This window comes from Phalangium opilio, unplaced genomic scaffold (genome assembly GCF_054372755.1).
Source record: "Phalangium opilio isolate 3A_F unplaced genomic scaffold, DU_Popi_V2 ptg000052l_1, whole genome shotgun sequence".
NCBI lineage: Eukaryota > Metazoa > Arthropoda > Arachnida > Opiliones > Phalangiidae > Phalangium > Phalangium opilio.
The window spans coordinates 810,834-826,007 of record NW_028324171.1 but is presented as its reverse complement, the minus strand read 5'-3'; the positions used below and the strand labels follow the sequence as shown (position 1 = coordinate 826,007).

General features: G+C 39.1%; 1 long non-coding RNA gene across 1 annotated transcript; it reads right to left on the bottom strand.

The window, feature by feature from the left end:
• Positions 1-13,945: 13,945 nt before the first annotated feature.
• On the bottom strand, positions 13,946-14,689 carry LOC149673383 (uncharacterized). The gene is made up of 3 exons (XR_016367085.1): positions 14,616-14,689; positions 14,271-14,505; positions 13,946-14,197 (listed from the first exon to the last, which is right to left on the bottom strand). It is a non-coding gene; the product is annotated as an uncharacterized LOC149673383 (long non-coding RNA).
• Positions 14,690-15,174: the final 485 nt, after the last annotated feature.

Genomic DNA, 15,174 nt, shown 5'->3' with positions numbered 1-15,174 from the left:
CACTGAAACCTGGGGAATCGGATCTGGCGTCTCCTCCAAGCTTCATCTTCTTCTTTTTTAGAGAATTCAAAATAGTTTTTTGCTCCTCTTGCCAAACCTAGAAAAATTTAAGATTAGCAATTTATAGTTTTCTATTATAACAAAAATATTATCATACTTCTCGAATTGACTGAAGCAAAAAGCTTTTTTGTATTCGAAAATATGTCGATTTACTGATGCCTTGTAAACGACAAAATGTAAGCATTCGTAGCGCCTGTGTAGGGTTAAGGCCAGAAAACAGGATCGAAGCCGCAATTATAATGTTTCCTAGAGGTTTTTGAGCTAGCATGGGTTGGCTTTTCCAAATATTCGTATGTCCTCTTTGACAAGTAGCTTCTACCGTTAACATCGAGCCATAGGTTTCAGTTTTTACATCACATGGAAGAAGGCATTGGAAACAGAAATGAAATAGCTGAAGCAAGGCACTTTCAAAAACCATAAACTTTCTCTCTGTCATTGCAATTTCGGGGTTCAGGTTGAAATTTCTAACACTTAAAATAAAAAGTTAGTCTCATCGTAATGAGTCAAATATTCTAAATAACACATACTCTTTAATATCCTCTTGAGGTAGCTCGGATGGAGTATAACTCACATCGAAGGGATTAGGGGCTTGCCCTTCATCTTCCTCCTCATCCAAAAAACGCTTCATTTCTTGGCTACCGCTAATTTCTTCTAACGGACTAGTGCTTTGTGCATCTGTTTGGCATGACACATCTACACCAGCTTTGTTAGTTTGGCAGCCTTTTAAGTATAATGGGTTTGCTTCCAATCTTATAGTATGATTAAATAAAAATGTCACGAGTAATACCAGCATTTCTTTGTGGCGATTGCAAAGTTTGAAATTGTACTGAGGCGTCCTTAACAAAACCCATTAGTTTTGGGGGTAAACATTAGACGTATTGATCTCTAGTACTTTTAATAATGTCCTGTAAAATTGTAAAAATCTGTTACCCTAGTCTAAAAACAAGTCAAGAGTATATTCTTTCTAGAAAAATCTTACCTGAGTTCGACTTTTTTTTGGTGGATAATTCGCCGTAGCTGTTGAGTAATGTTCCAAAGACAGTTGGTACCGCTGTTTTTTTTAATTTATTTCTTAATGTTAACGAAGCGCTACTCGAAGATTGCAGTTGAGCTGCATCTTCAGGGTTTTTCTCAAAACCATTTTCAAAATGAACTGAGCAAATTACAGAAGAACTTTTTTACACTAAGTTAGGGAGATTTATTTTATTAATCCACGTTTCTCTAAGCTTTTCATTTGTTGGGAAATTATGAAAAGAGCGCTGTTTCTTTAAATTTTCCCCAAAACACTGGCGAATTACACATTTTTTCCAAACTTTTTTGGAAGAAGAAGTATCAGCTGATGAACTGGAAGACGCCATATTGATATTGCCCAAGAAGACGACAGAATGAAAACTACTACTGTTAGTAGAATATCTCCTATACCTCAAGAGTAGAGGTGGGTGGGGATTGGTGAAGCAATCCCAATTTCGAGAAAATCCGCGTTTCATGATCTTGCCAGTAGCGGGCGCCCACATCGAAAAATTTAAGGTTTCAAGTTAATTTTAAAATCAGTAACGACTTTATAAAATTTAATATATATATATTTTTGAATTCCTTGCTTCAAACTCTATCGGTTTTAATAATACTTTTAAAGATTGGTTACCATGAATATACATGGAAATATCCCTTTAAACAAGAAACAAGATTTAATGAAGCTAAACATTTAAACATGATTAAATTAATGCACTTTGGAAGGCAGGGTTAAACATTCTAATTTGATTTAATCAGACCATAGTGCGACCCTTAACAAAGAAGTGAACTGCCCCTAGTATTTTATTTGAGGGGGGGTAAGATTTTTGTCACGTAATTTAAGGGGGAGGGAGGGTCAAAAAACCGGATTTTTTTACTTGACGTAATTTCTGAACAGTCCCTTTGCCATTTTCAAAGCTTTCAGCAAATATTAAGTCAAAATAACTCTTGGTTTCTCGTAACGAAATACACTACAGTTATGCTTTCTATTTTTGATTTAATGTTTTCATCAATACAGAGCAAATATTAACTTTAGGCAAAATATAGTTACTATTGGGGGTACTTTTTATTTAGTTATGGCAGATTCAAGGAAACTTATAGGAATAGAGGTGTTTCGTATAATTTCGTAAGAACAAACAAGAACGAGTGGAGCTTAGAATCGTCGTTTAAGTGTGGTTTAATTATAAATATCGTCTATTGAAGAAAATGAGAATTTTTACTTACCATATAAATCATGTTTGGTCCTCTAAAGGCATAACTTTTGTCTTTTAACGTCGAGTTCAATTCAGCAAAAGTTGGTGATGATAAGTATAGCTTTCGTTTTCTTCTCCCAAAGCATAGTAAACATGTTACACCTCTTGAACTACGGTCTTTTTGGTTCATGGTGTTCTCCGCTTAATCCATACGATCGCGTTGAACTTTAAAACGTTCTAACTGAACTGGTGTTGGCCCGAATTTGAATTCTTCTTCATAGCCTACTAACAGTACTAGGCACTAGAAGGTCATTTCATTTTCACTGCTTCAATTTCCAAAGAAGGCTATTGTCCTAGTATTTACAGAGAGGAGGACCGGTTCCCTTCTCCCGGGTCTCTACCCCAAACCCCTCACACGTGTTTTGTCATTCTTTCTTTCACTCGTTTTTGCCCAAAAGAAATTCCAAGAAGCTAAACCTAAAGGTTTTACTTCAGTAAGTTCAGTCTATTTTTAGGGATGCGCGATACAGGAACGTGGATTTTATATAAAGCCCTCGTTTCAGACGTTTTCTGAATATAGTAGACATAAGATAATAATTTTCATTGGATGAATCAGAGTGAATTTTATCAATCGATATATATATATATATACAGGGTGTTACAAAAAGATGTGTCACAAATTCAGGGGCGCATTCTACGGGTCAAAACAAGACTAAGTCACCAAAGAACTATGGTCCAAAACTGAACACCCGCGGAGATACGGGCCATCAAAGTATCACGTATAATGCGATGAATTTTCCCTTTAAGTGAAGCGACGAATATGGCTTGACCATATTGTTTTCAATTAATTGGTCATAATTGAAAAAGATTCGATATTTAAGAAACGATCGAGCTAAAAGCATTTTAGACCAAAAAACATTTAATTTGGTAAAGTGTTTTAATTTGCCTAAAGTTACAACGGCGTTTTCAGATCGCTGTATTTGCTGAGTGGCTTGGTTTTTCGTTCATTAAAACGATGGCCCATTGAACTTCTTTGTCAAGCCAATGAGTAAAGCGCTTTTACGTGTAAGCAAGAGTGCCTAGTTATTGGAAATATGTCGTGACAACGGCATGAACCTAGTGAAACTGGCGTTTTTAATCAGACCGTGGTATTATTACCCAATCTCGCATGTATTTTATCGAACCCCTGTGGAAGTCACGCCCATACCTACTTCCCCGTACTCAGTTCGGAGGTATCCCACGCGCTCTCGCGACAAACGGCCTCGTCTACTGGCCCCGATCAACTTACCCTGATAAACCTGCGGGCCCTACGTATCTCCGACCTGACAATTATTTTTAATGTCTTCTTCTATTTGAAGGACTTGCCTGATTCCCTTAAACAATGCCGCAAGGTTCTCATTCCCAAGGCGGGCGATCTTACGTGCGCGACAAATTGGAGACCCATAACTATTCTGTCCCTACTAGTTCGCGTCTTTCATAACATATTGGCGTCTCGCTTACGGCAGGCACTACATCTTAACCCGGCCCAACAGGCGTTCATCTCAGCCGATGGCGCTATGGCCAATACCCTACTGCTGGATTACGCGATAAACACGGCAAAAAAACGGCGTCGTCCTCTTTCAGTTGTGTCAATTGACCTCGCTAAGGCTTTTGATTCGGTCGGTCACGGTAGCCTCAAACGCGCCCTCTTTCGTTTATGTTTAGAGCCCGAAACTGTATCCTATATACTTAACACGTACGCTTTCGCCAAAACAAGTATATCTTGTGGTTCTGTCTCCTGCGGTCCGTTTGCTATGTCTCGGGGAGTGAAACAAGGCGATCCGCTCTCCCCCATTCTGTTTAATGCGGTCATGGACGAGCTCCTCGACTCGTTACCTGCTACAATTGGTGTGCCATTGGGCCATCTTCGTCTCAACGTTCACGCGTTCGCGGACGATTTGTTTTTTATTTCGGAAGCGGAGTTCGGGATGCGCACCATCCTTGATTGCGCCTCGCAATTTTTTTCTGAACGCGCTTTACGTGTGAATACCGCGAAGTGTTACTCTTTGGTGTTCCGTAAACTCGGCAAATCGGGTAAAATTGTCGTTGTTACATCGCCTACTTTTCAGCTCGGAGGCCTTGATTTTCGCCCTATCACGGCATCGGATTTTTTCAAGTATCTTGGTATATCGTTTGGCCACAATGGTAAAAATAGCCCGTTGGTTGACACTTTAAAGTCCCACCTGGAACGTTTACGACCCAGCTGTCTCAAGCCTCAACAGAAAATCATTATGCTTAAGACTTTTGTTTTATCGCGCTACTCCTATGTCTTGACTCTGTCGCGCCTGAGCAAGTGCCTCCTTCTGCGTTTAGACGCCTTAGTTCGCGACTTCTGTAAAAAGGTGTTACGCCTTCCCCATTATACGCCGAATATTACGCCGAATATATACACAAACAGGGCGGTCGCTTGGTCAACGAGCGCGTGAGTGACCGTAGGCCTGGCAATGAAAACAGCGACGCACATTAAGGCGTTCCCGAACGTTACTTTGCTGGAAACCAAGAAAACCCCGACCTTCGGTAAGTACGGCTTGAAAGATATGTGGCGTCACTTCGAGAACGCAGTTAGTACCACGACCTGTCTTATACTTGGTAAGTAACTTAACGTCATCGGACTGAGCATCGATATTGTTTTGGCGAATCAGAGCAGACGGAATCTCCTCGTCGGAAAGCGACTCGTCTATCTGATAAAGCGTGATTTGAGGCCGCAGCGGTTTGTCGACGTCGCATTGTACAGATTTTGAAAGTGTACGGTCCTCTGCAACAAAGGAGTGGAGGGCAGATAATTCACGTTCTGCCGGCACGGAGACGACGAGGCCATTATTGGCGCAGTGGCGAACACGCACCACACCGATATTTAATTTGGCTACTTTAACCGCGTCGCGTAGGGTATCGCGGAGCTGGGTGGAGGTGACTCCTTCCGTGGTGGGATGGAAGACAAGCGCGGGGGCTGGGCCACGACCAGAAGCCTGGGCCGGAGTTGGGGGAGTATTAGATGCACATAAGGGGGGCGCGATGGAGTTCATAACTGACGGAGAAACGATGTGGGAATACGAGGCCGACGAAATGGGAGGCGGAGCAACCGGTTCCGGGGTTTGACGGGCTAGAAGTTTGTCCATAAGACACGTGTTTTCGTTTTGTCGTTGTGGAAGTCAAACACCAGATCCGAAAGGTCAGACCAAATGGCACGAGCCGTTTTCCGCAAAGGCTTGTTCAAAATATGCTTATCAGCAGAAGAGCGAGATTGGAGCAGGGCCTCAAATGGTTCTGACAGCTGCATGAGGCGCGAAAGGGGTTGCGACACGGATTGGGGCGTGGCCGAGGTGGAGGAGGAACGTACTGACTGAGAAACGCTTGATTGGTCATCCTGTGACGACTTTGTGTCTCCGGTAGACGAACCCTCATCTTGGGAATGTCTGCTCCAGTTGCTGGAGTAAGAGAATCCGTGGCGGTCGGTTCCCGCGGAATTTTGGGTTTGGGTTTGAAGGCGAGGCTTTCGTCCTCAGATGTAGACGCGGACATGGTGCGGCAAGCGCGCAAACGCCGAAAAAAAAAGAGTTAAACAGCACAAGCTGGAGGCGACATCAGCGCGATCGAGGGGGCTCTGTAATTAAATGGCCGTCGTGGCAGTAACTTTAATTTGGCCGTAACTTTGTAATTAATGGTCGTAGAGTGTCGCGAATGGTCGCAAACGACAGAGCGTCGTGAGATTCTTAATAATCAATCGCTGAAACACGGCCGAGCTGAGACAATACACGCAAATCGACGCACATACAAAATAGCATTACCGTTAACCAAAAATAACTGAGTTTCCATAACTTTGTAACTAAGTAACCGATTAAGGCGCGGTTGGTCTCATTCGAAAGAGCGGCAAAAGTTATGTAAGGAATGCCTCACTCAAAACCTTTGAGATTAAAATTCAGTAAGTTACCAGCGAAAATCCGAAAATCGGCTTCGGAGACCGAGAGATGCCAAAAAAAAGTACTTATCTTCGCGAATATTGGTCGCAGGATGGTCAGCGAGCGCTTAAAACGTGTAAACGGATATGACGGAGGAAATTCATGTCCTTTTGAGGCGGAGAGATCACTTGGGCGAGCGCCCAGCACACATTTAGTTGCCCAGCTTAACGCTACGGGAAGATTAGTGATAGCAAAATCAAGGACTTATCTTTAGAAAGACTGGTCCTAGAGGGTTCCAAGACGTCTTAAAACGTGCAGCAGGAGACGACGGACGATTTGCGATGTTCGCGGATTCTCGGCCACCACGTGGGCGAGCGCCCTGGGCACAAATAGGAGACCAGCGTAACGCTATGGGCAAACACAAATATCCTCAGAACTTGGTTAAATATCCGCGTAGAACGCCGCAAAAGCACGCAAATGAAAGCAGGCACGTTCCGATTAAAGAAAATAACCGAAAACAGCAAACAAAACTACCGAAAATAACTTAAATCAAACGAAATAACGGAGCGCGGCAAAATCGCGACTTAAGCAGACGACGCTTAAGAGAGTCATAGTTACTCCCGCCGTTTACCCGCGCTTGGTTGAATTTCTTCACTTTGACATTCAGAGCACTGGGCAGAAATCACATTGCGTCAACACCGATCAACGGCCATCGCAATGCTTTGTTTTAATTAGACAGTCGGATTCCCCTGGTCCGTGCCAGTTCTGAGTTGGCTGTTAGTTGCCGACCGAAACGGTCGCTCCAGGCACAAGATCCAGCACGCCGCGCAGCTGAAATATTCCACGGGAAGGCCCCGACGCTGGTCCGGGCTCAACCAAACCGTTGCCGGTCGGTCTCGCCCAGTCCCGGTGCAGTGCCAGACCCGCTTAGGACCTCAGCCCGATCGGCCCAGCCGTCAGAGCCAATCCTTGTCCCGAAGTTACGGATCGGTTTTGCCGACTTCCCTTACCTACATTTTTCTATCGACTAGAGGCTGTTCACCTTGGAGACCTGCTGCGGATATGGGTACGGTCCGGCACGAAAATCACCACCTCTCACTCGGATTTTCAAGGGCCGACGGGAGCGCTCCGGACACCGCAAGAGGCTTGGTGCTTTACGGAAACACCATCCCTATCTCCGGGCGAGCCAATTCCAGGGAGTCGAATCCTTACAAAGAAAAGACAACTCTTCCCGGGACTCCCGTCGACGTCTCCGAGCTCGTTTGCGTTACCGCAATGTACCCCCGAAGGGGACGATCTCCGTGTCCGGGTTCGGGAATATTAACCCGATTCCCTTTCGGTCACCAGTTTGTTCAAGAACCTTACCTTTTCTATGGTTGTTTATGTGGGCTTGACTTGAGCACCAGAGCCGTTCATACGTCTGGCATTGCATTTTATGTATAAATTCCCAGATTGATATTGTTGCCCTTAAATTTACTAAGATCTACGCAATTGTATACATAAAATACCTAGGGAATGATTTCTAGGAGAGCGATAGCTCTCTTAGATAAGACTTCATACCGACTTTAATGTATAAGGATGGTTTTTTGATTGGTTATAACTTTTTTTGTATCGTATTAACTGCTTTGAAAAAATTCCACAGAACTACAATTCGGGCCCTCAATATGTGGTTAAAATTTCAAGAAGATCCCCCCATTAGTTTATTGTATAAAAAGTAAAGTTGCTAAGGGTGGTTTTCATTTCCATAAAATTGATCAGCCCTTTTGGTGAAAAAGTTAAATTTTCCCATAGAAATAACATGGAGTTTTTTCAAATTTAGCCATTTTGTCGCCACCCTTTTGAAATGAAATATTCGTTTGTTACGTTTGGGAACGGTTATATATCAAAATTTAAACCTTTTTCTAGGACCATTTTTAAGGTTTTTGAGAAAAATTAATTTTAAGTATGTTTAATTTTAAATTTTAAAAACTACCCCAATCTGCGATATTTTAGCACGGATACGCTGTTATATTGGTAAATATCAGCGCGACCAATATTGGCCTTTTTTATGTATAGTTGCTTCATAATAATCCGATTGTTTTTTCTTAATGCCTTTTGGTTGAAATGGCCTATCGATAGTGAGATAAGACTGCTTTAATATTGCCGCCGTGACAAACTACCCCGTTTGTGGCCGCCATTTTTTTAAGGGGAAAAAAATTTGAGGGTGGGTCCTTTTTCGTTGCCATTTTCATATTTTTTGAGGATTTGCTCATGGATGGATTTTAAATATAATATAAAGTAGGTTTCAAGCTTTAATATAAGCCTAATTTCATAATTTTCCACCTTTTTATTGTCCCACAATCTATTTCTAAACTTGGCACTTTCTTTAAGGCGGTGAAATTGCGCTAAGCCTTGGCTTACCGTTAATTTTTGCCATTTATAAAAATGTTTACCCAAGGCCGACTATATTATATAATATAGTCGGCCTTGGTTTACCTCTTGTTGTTACTTCGCCTTCTCGTATCGTCGTATTTTTAAAGTTTAGACTTTGAAAGTAGTGCTTAGTTTTCTTAAATATTACTTAATTGTATAAAATTTCAATATTATAATTGCCTGAAACGTCCGTATTAACGAATTCAATGTTTTTTGTTGAAGGGACGCGCCTTGCATTTGAATTTAGTTCCCTCGAAACTACCCCCTTTAAGAGACCGGCCGCCGGAGGCTTTTTCTTTTACGCCCTCTCGGTCGCTCGTTCAGCCCCGAAAACAGCTGTAGTGACTCTGTTATTTACCAAAAATGTATGCGGTCAGTGTGTTGTTTTTGCATTTTAATGCTTCTAATCGTGGTGCACGTCGAGGTTTACGAATCCAACGTGTGTTGCGTAATGAAAATCAAGGGTGGATACTATATGATCTAATGATCTATGCTTTAAAAGGAATTTGACGGCGACAGTCATGCAAAAACGGTATTAGGCCTTGCGAAAAGTTGACTAAGCTATAGTAAGCCTTCGTCAGTCAATGATATAAGAAATTGACCCTCGGATATCCTCTGACTAGGAGATGGTTATAAAGTTACTAACTCTCGATTTTGGAGGTAGATACTGTCTAGTGACACTTAAAGTAACGACTTAATCTTATAAACAGACTAACATCATAAGCCCATATCGTAAATTCACCGATGTTGATATCTAAGCTTACTTGAAATACCAATACCAATTTTTTTAACTCAATGAATCTTAAATATCAACATCAAAAATTATCTTCTGAAAGAGATATCTACTTATATTCCATTCAAATTTCTCACAACATTTCAAATTAACGAATAGAAATGTGCAAATGAAGTTCAAACTGATTAATTGGGCAAATTGCTATATTGGTCACCATTACCGATCAGAGATAGATTTGCACCCTTTCGTAGTGTTTATTATGCTTGTGAAATGCTAAGCGAAATCTGTGATTAAAGTTTAAAATAGACATGAGCAAAAACGGCTTTATGCATATCAACTCGATTACCGAATATCTAAATTTGACTTAAATTAAGAAAATATTCTATTCATGGTTAAAAATCTTGTTTGAAGCAGCAAGCCATCTAATCCTTATTTACCTTCTTTTGAAAAAAAATAATAGGTTGATACCTCTTTCAGTAGATGATTCATTGATATTTCAGTTTCATTGAGTTTAAAAAAAAATTAGTTCCACCATTGGTTAATTTTCAATATTGACCAATCGATAATCACAAATTTTAATAACTATATCACAAAAACCGGTTCAAAACCATATTAGTTTTGAAACGATTAAATTATAATTTTACACATATATACTAGTTAATTCCTCGTAGTCGTAGGTAATTAGTTTATTTCCTTTGTGAAATTAATGCTGAATATTATATACACAAAGTAAATAATAAATTAACTTCTAAAATTTAAGTGTAAAGTGTGTGCATTATTTCCCAATTAATAAAAGATATCCACCTATTTTCATTCAAATTAATTACTAATTTGTGGATAATGGATAGAAAATGTCGAGCTCTAATTGCGATATAGCTAAAATCAATCCCACGGGATATTTATAATACAATATATCCTTTGCCCTATGTTTACTGTTTTGAATTTTATTTGTAAAATTTAAAACATAAAATAGTATTACAATTTTTTTAATTAAATAATTATTAATAAATTTCAATAAAATAAATTCTGGTTAAATACATAACACTACTTTCTATTAATTTTCTGAAATTATCAGAGCTAAATATCAAAGACACATATTTAATTGCTCTCATTTCGACACAACTGCAACCGTATAGATTTATTCATTTAATAACATTTCTCATTTCTAATTATTTAAATTCAAAGGGCTGTATTAACTTTTAAAGGTGAAAACCCAGCTGACTTAGAAGTAAAAAAAATACCAGGCTGCCAGGCTGTCTCTTACACAACAGAGTTGGCCATTCTCGCTTATGAGAAATGAATCCTTGTCATATGCATCTCTGGACTTTAGGAGCTCCAGGACTCCCAACTGAATCAGGGTGGGAAATAGGGATTTTTTTAAAACTAGTCATTGGGCCAGCGACCCCCTGCCCAGGAATAAATGAACTGGTCCATGACCATTGACCAGGGCGCGGCGTCTGCTAAACTAAAGAAGTGGGTAATTAAAATAGTTGAGATAATGTCTGGACCCTGGTTACCCTAGAATTTCCTTAGTGGTCCTGTGGACCACTGCTCACCCTCCGATTTAATTTTTAAACTGGTCATTTTCCCTGTGCCACCTCCTTATTTGCAACGCTGAACTGAAGATTTCTTTTGACCGGACCATAGCCTACTCGATCATGCGCAAAACGTCGCAAGCTGCTTGCGCTATAGCGCGAGTCAGGGTGGGAAATAAGGATTTTTTAAACTGGACATTAGGCCAGAGACCCTCCTGACTTGGAATAAATAAACTGGTCCGTGACCATTGGCCAGAGCACGTCGTCTGCTAAGCTAAGGAAGTGGATAATTAAAATATTAGAATTTTAATGTGTTGACTCTGGTTACCCTTGAATTTTTTAGTAGTCTCGTGGACCACTGACCCCCCTCCGATTTAATTTTTGAACTGTACCAGGCAATTTTTAAACTCGTCATTTGCCCTGTGTTACCGCCTTATTTCCCACGCTGGCGCGAGTTGCTTTGCGTTGTCGAGTGCGTGATGGAGCGGGCTATGCCTGGAGTCCCAACCCCCGTTACTTACTACCAAAATACCCACTAGCATAGCCCACTCGATCACGCTCTCTTTTCCCCGGCTACATATTTTGAAGAGGGCACTTTTTAGGCGTATTAACAATCTTGGATCACCTTTGTGGACTTTCAGGGTAGCCCTTACAAATTGAGTCGGCATTGCCCTGAATATATTGTGTTTAAGGTTTAAAAGCTTAATATCAAACAGACGTTAGTTAATGCTACAAAAAAGTTTGAAATTGATAATCTCGGATCGTCTTTGAGAAGTTTTAAGGATTTCCGAATTTCATATTGGGCTTATGAAAAGTTTGAGCTAAAGGTTAAACAGACATAAATCAGCGTTTTAAAAAATTGTGTAAAACTGTCAATTTGGTCCTATTTGTGGAATTTTTAGGGGAGCGCCTCGCGTTTCAATAAAGGGTTGTAAAAAATTGTATTATGTTAATTACAATAAGAATACAAACTTTCAATGAGTTAGGTTTTTATTTTTTAGAGTATCATTATAAATAAATGACTGATTGAGCTAAAGTTACGGTTCCCTTTTTATATGTTTCTGCTTAGTGTAGATTTTGAAAATGTAAAACAGTTCCTTAACAATCTTAATTAAAATGAAGACTGAAGGAGCAGATATTAATCAAAAATGTCTTGATTAGAATCAAGTCCTAAAAAGTATCGATAAGTCTGAGGTTATCACTTGACTGAAGGATCAGATATTAACTTTTCTTTTTAATTGAAACTTAAAGGCATGCTTAAGAAAAAACAACGTTCCATTACCGTTTTCCGTTGAAATAACTTATTTTACAGGTAATCAATTTCAAAAATTTACTTATCTCGGGTTTTCGGGCACAATTCCATTCCCCCAAAACATTTTATCATTACATTAATTACTTTTGAGAGATAACGTGTCAAAATAAGCTTTAAAACAATAAAAACCTGAATGAGCGGTCTGTTTAGCCATGACCAAAACCTTCAAATCAGTGTTGCTAATGTTAGAAAGTGGATGTTCCCACTTCCATTTTAAAAATTTTGCCGCATTTCCCACACCCCCTTTTTTACAGTCATATTTATCTGGACTATTTTATCATACTAAGTTTAATATGGAATATCACTCCGCATGGCTTTGACAATATGTACAAATGCTATAGAGCTTTAAAATTCTCAAAATATGCTTTCTTTTTTTTCAGTGCCAAACTTAAAATCACCGAATTTATTTCAAAATGTCGCTTGAAATTATTAAAACGGATAAAATTTTCGAAAATGCACTAATTTTAACTGTGCAGTTAAAATTAGTGCATTTTTGAAAATTTTGCACTATTAACCCTTGAACAGGAAAATTCCGACATTTGATTGATTTCGGAAAAATATTACTTTTTCCCCACAGAGCCTAAAACCAAACCTAAATCTCCCACGATGTGGGAAATTACCCACACATTGGCAACACTGCTTTAAAAACTTACAACAAGCACACTTTCGAGACATGTTCTGAACAAATTAGTGCTTAACCCTCTAATAGTACGACCACGGAGAATTGATGTAAACTGTAGTTGAAATATATTCATGTGCGACCTGCGGCACTGAATGTTCTCTAACCATTGTTTGAAACTAGAGAGAGAAATAGTGAGCAGCATTAATCATGTCCTGAGCTATGAGAATGAACAGTATGACTGTTGACTGAAATACACTAGACATTACATCATTTTACATAACCACGAGTAAAAATCTAACTGTCCCTACTTAATTTTCCGCCATTATTTTAAAACGTATCCACTGCGAAGCATGCCGGGCACAAATGAGGGAACCTTTTAAAACTCAATGTCATACACGTACTCTATCAAAAGTAATTAATGTAATGATAAAATGTTTTGGGGGAATGGAATTGTGCCCGAAAACCCGAGATAAGTAAATTTTTGAAATTGATTACCTGTAAAATAAGTTATTTCAACGGAAAACGGTAATGGAACGTTGTTTTTTCTTAAGCATGCCTTTAAGTTTATCTGATCCTTCAGTCAAGTGATAACCTCAGTCTTATCGATACTTTTTAGGACTTGATTCTAATCAAGACATTTTTAATTAATTTATCATGGTGTCAGTATATGCCCCACCATCACAAGCAATAGATCCATTGCTTACAGATATTCTAAGTGATCTTACTCTCCATAAGCATCCCAATAACCTTATTTGTGGGTTTCAACGCTAAGCATTCCCTCTGAGGTTCTCCACGTACAGATGATAGGGGGGAATCAGTTCTTGACTTTTCAAATATCCTAGGATTTCATATATGTAATGATCCGAACTCTATAGCTACCATTTTCACCACCAATGGTGAAAGTTGAATTGATCTTACCATTGTTTCTGGGCCTTTTTTAGAATTTTTTAATAATTGGGACGTAGTAGACGAGATATCTTGTAGTGACCATCGGTATATAAACTTTAAGAATAGTTGGGTACGACATAACGAATCGCCAGTCTCACCAAGATTCTCGACCCGGAATACCGAGTGGAGAAAATTTATGGATTAAAATTTAAATATTACCTAATAAAAATTATTGGGAGAGCCGGAATAAAAAACATTGGTTGGTTTGTTGACAGGGTTTAGTGATCGTGTGATTTAATCTATCAATTATTTTACCACTAATGACACATTCAAAATGATCTAAGCAGGGGTTATCGTTTGCCGGTTGCACCAGATATAATCTTTGTAGCGTTTATCGTTGGCAATCTGGCCATTGTTTACTGTTTTCTTAGGCAACGTTAGAATTGGCGCAAAATAATTAATAATACAATTGTTACCTAATACAAATGATTGGAAGGACCTGAATTAAAAATATTGGTTGATTTGGTGACAGGATTTAGTGATAGTGTGATTGAATCCATCATTTATTTTACCAGTAAAAAACGTATCTTCGTAGCGGTAACCGTTGGCACTTGGCTGGCCGCTGGTGGCACCAGTCGAGAAAGCAGGGAACGAACCCTTGTGCGTAGTTTAAACAACAAAAATTGATTTATTTAAAACAAATTACCTAATTAGCGGCTATCGTTGGCCGATGGCACCAGGTGAAACACCTTAAAACGAACGCAACACGGCCAATTGGTCTCTAGTCGACTCTCTACATACAATCAGCTGTATTTAAATTTTGACCAAGGCTTAGTGAAATCAGTGAATTTAAAAATTATCGGCTAAATCCTAAATTTAAATTCTTTTGTATTAAATTATAATAAGGTTTAACTTACGAAATTAAAATAAAATGAGGACGAATTAACCCCTTCTTTTATGTGAAAAGATAAAAATTCGCCTTAAGCTCGACACAGCCACACTCGTTGTGTAAACAAAAATCTTCGCTCAGTCTTTCTATTAGAGGTAAAACAGCGTAAGTCCAACAGTACGTTTCTCAATGATTTTAGCCAGGACTAAAACACGTAAGTCCAACAGAATAAAAGGTCGTAAGTTTAAGCATGTGCTTAAAAGTACAAAAAGTAATACTTAATATTAATTGTTTTCAATAAAACTTCGAAAGGCACCAGTTTAATGTTCAACCTTTCATTTAAAACCATTTTCAGACCTATCGAATAAATAGTCTTCAAAAAATGCTCGAGTCAATTTGGCCATCACAGCAAACATTTCCCATGTTATTCCTATGGGAAAATTTCCTTTTTTTTTCCAAAATGTCTTAATTTTTTTATGGAAATGAAAACCACCCTTAGCAACATTATTTTCTATAAAAAAACTAATGGAGGGATCTCTTTGAAATTTTAACCACATATTAAAGGTCCGAATTTTAGTTCAGTGGAA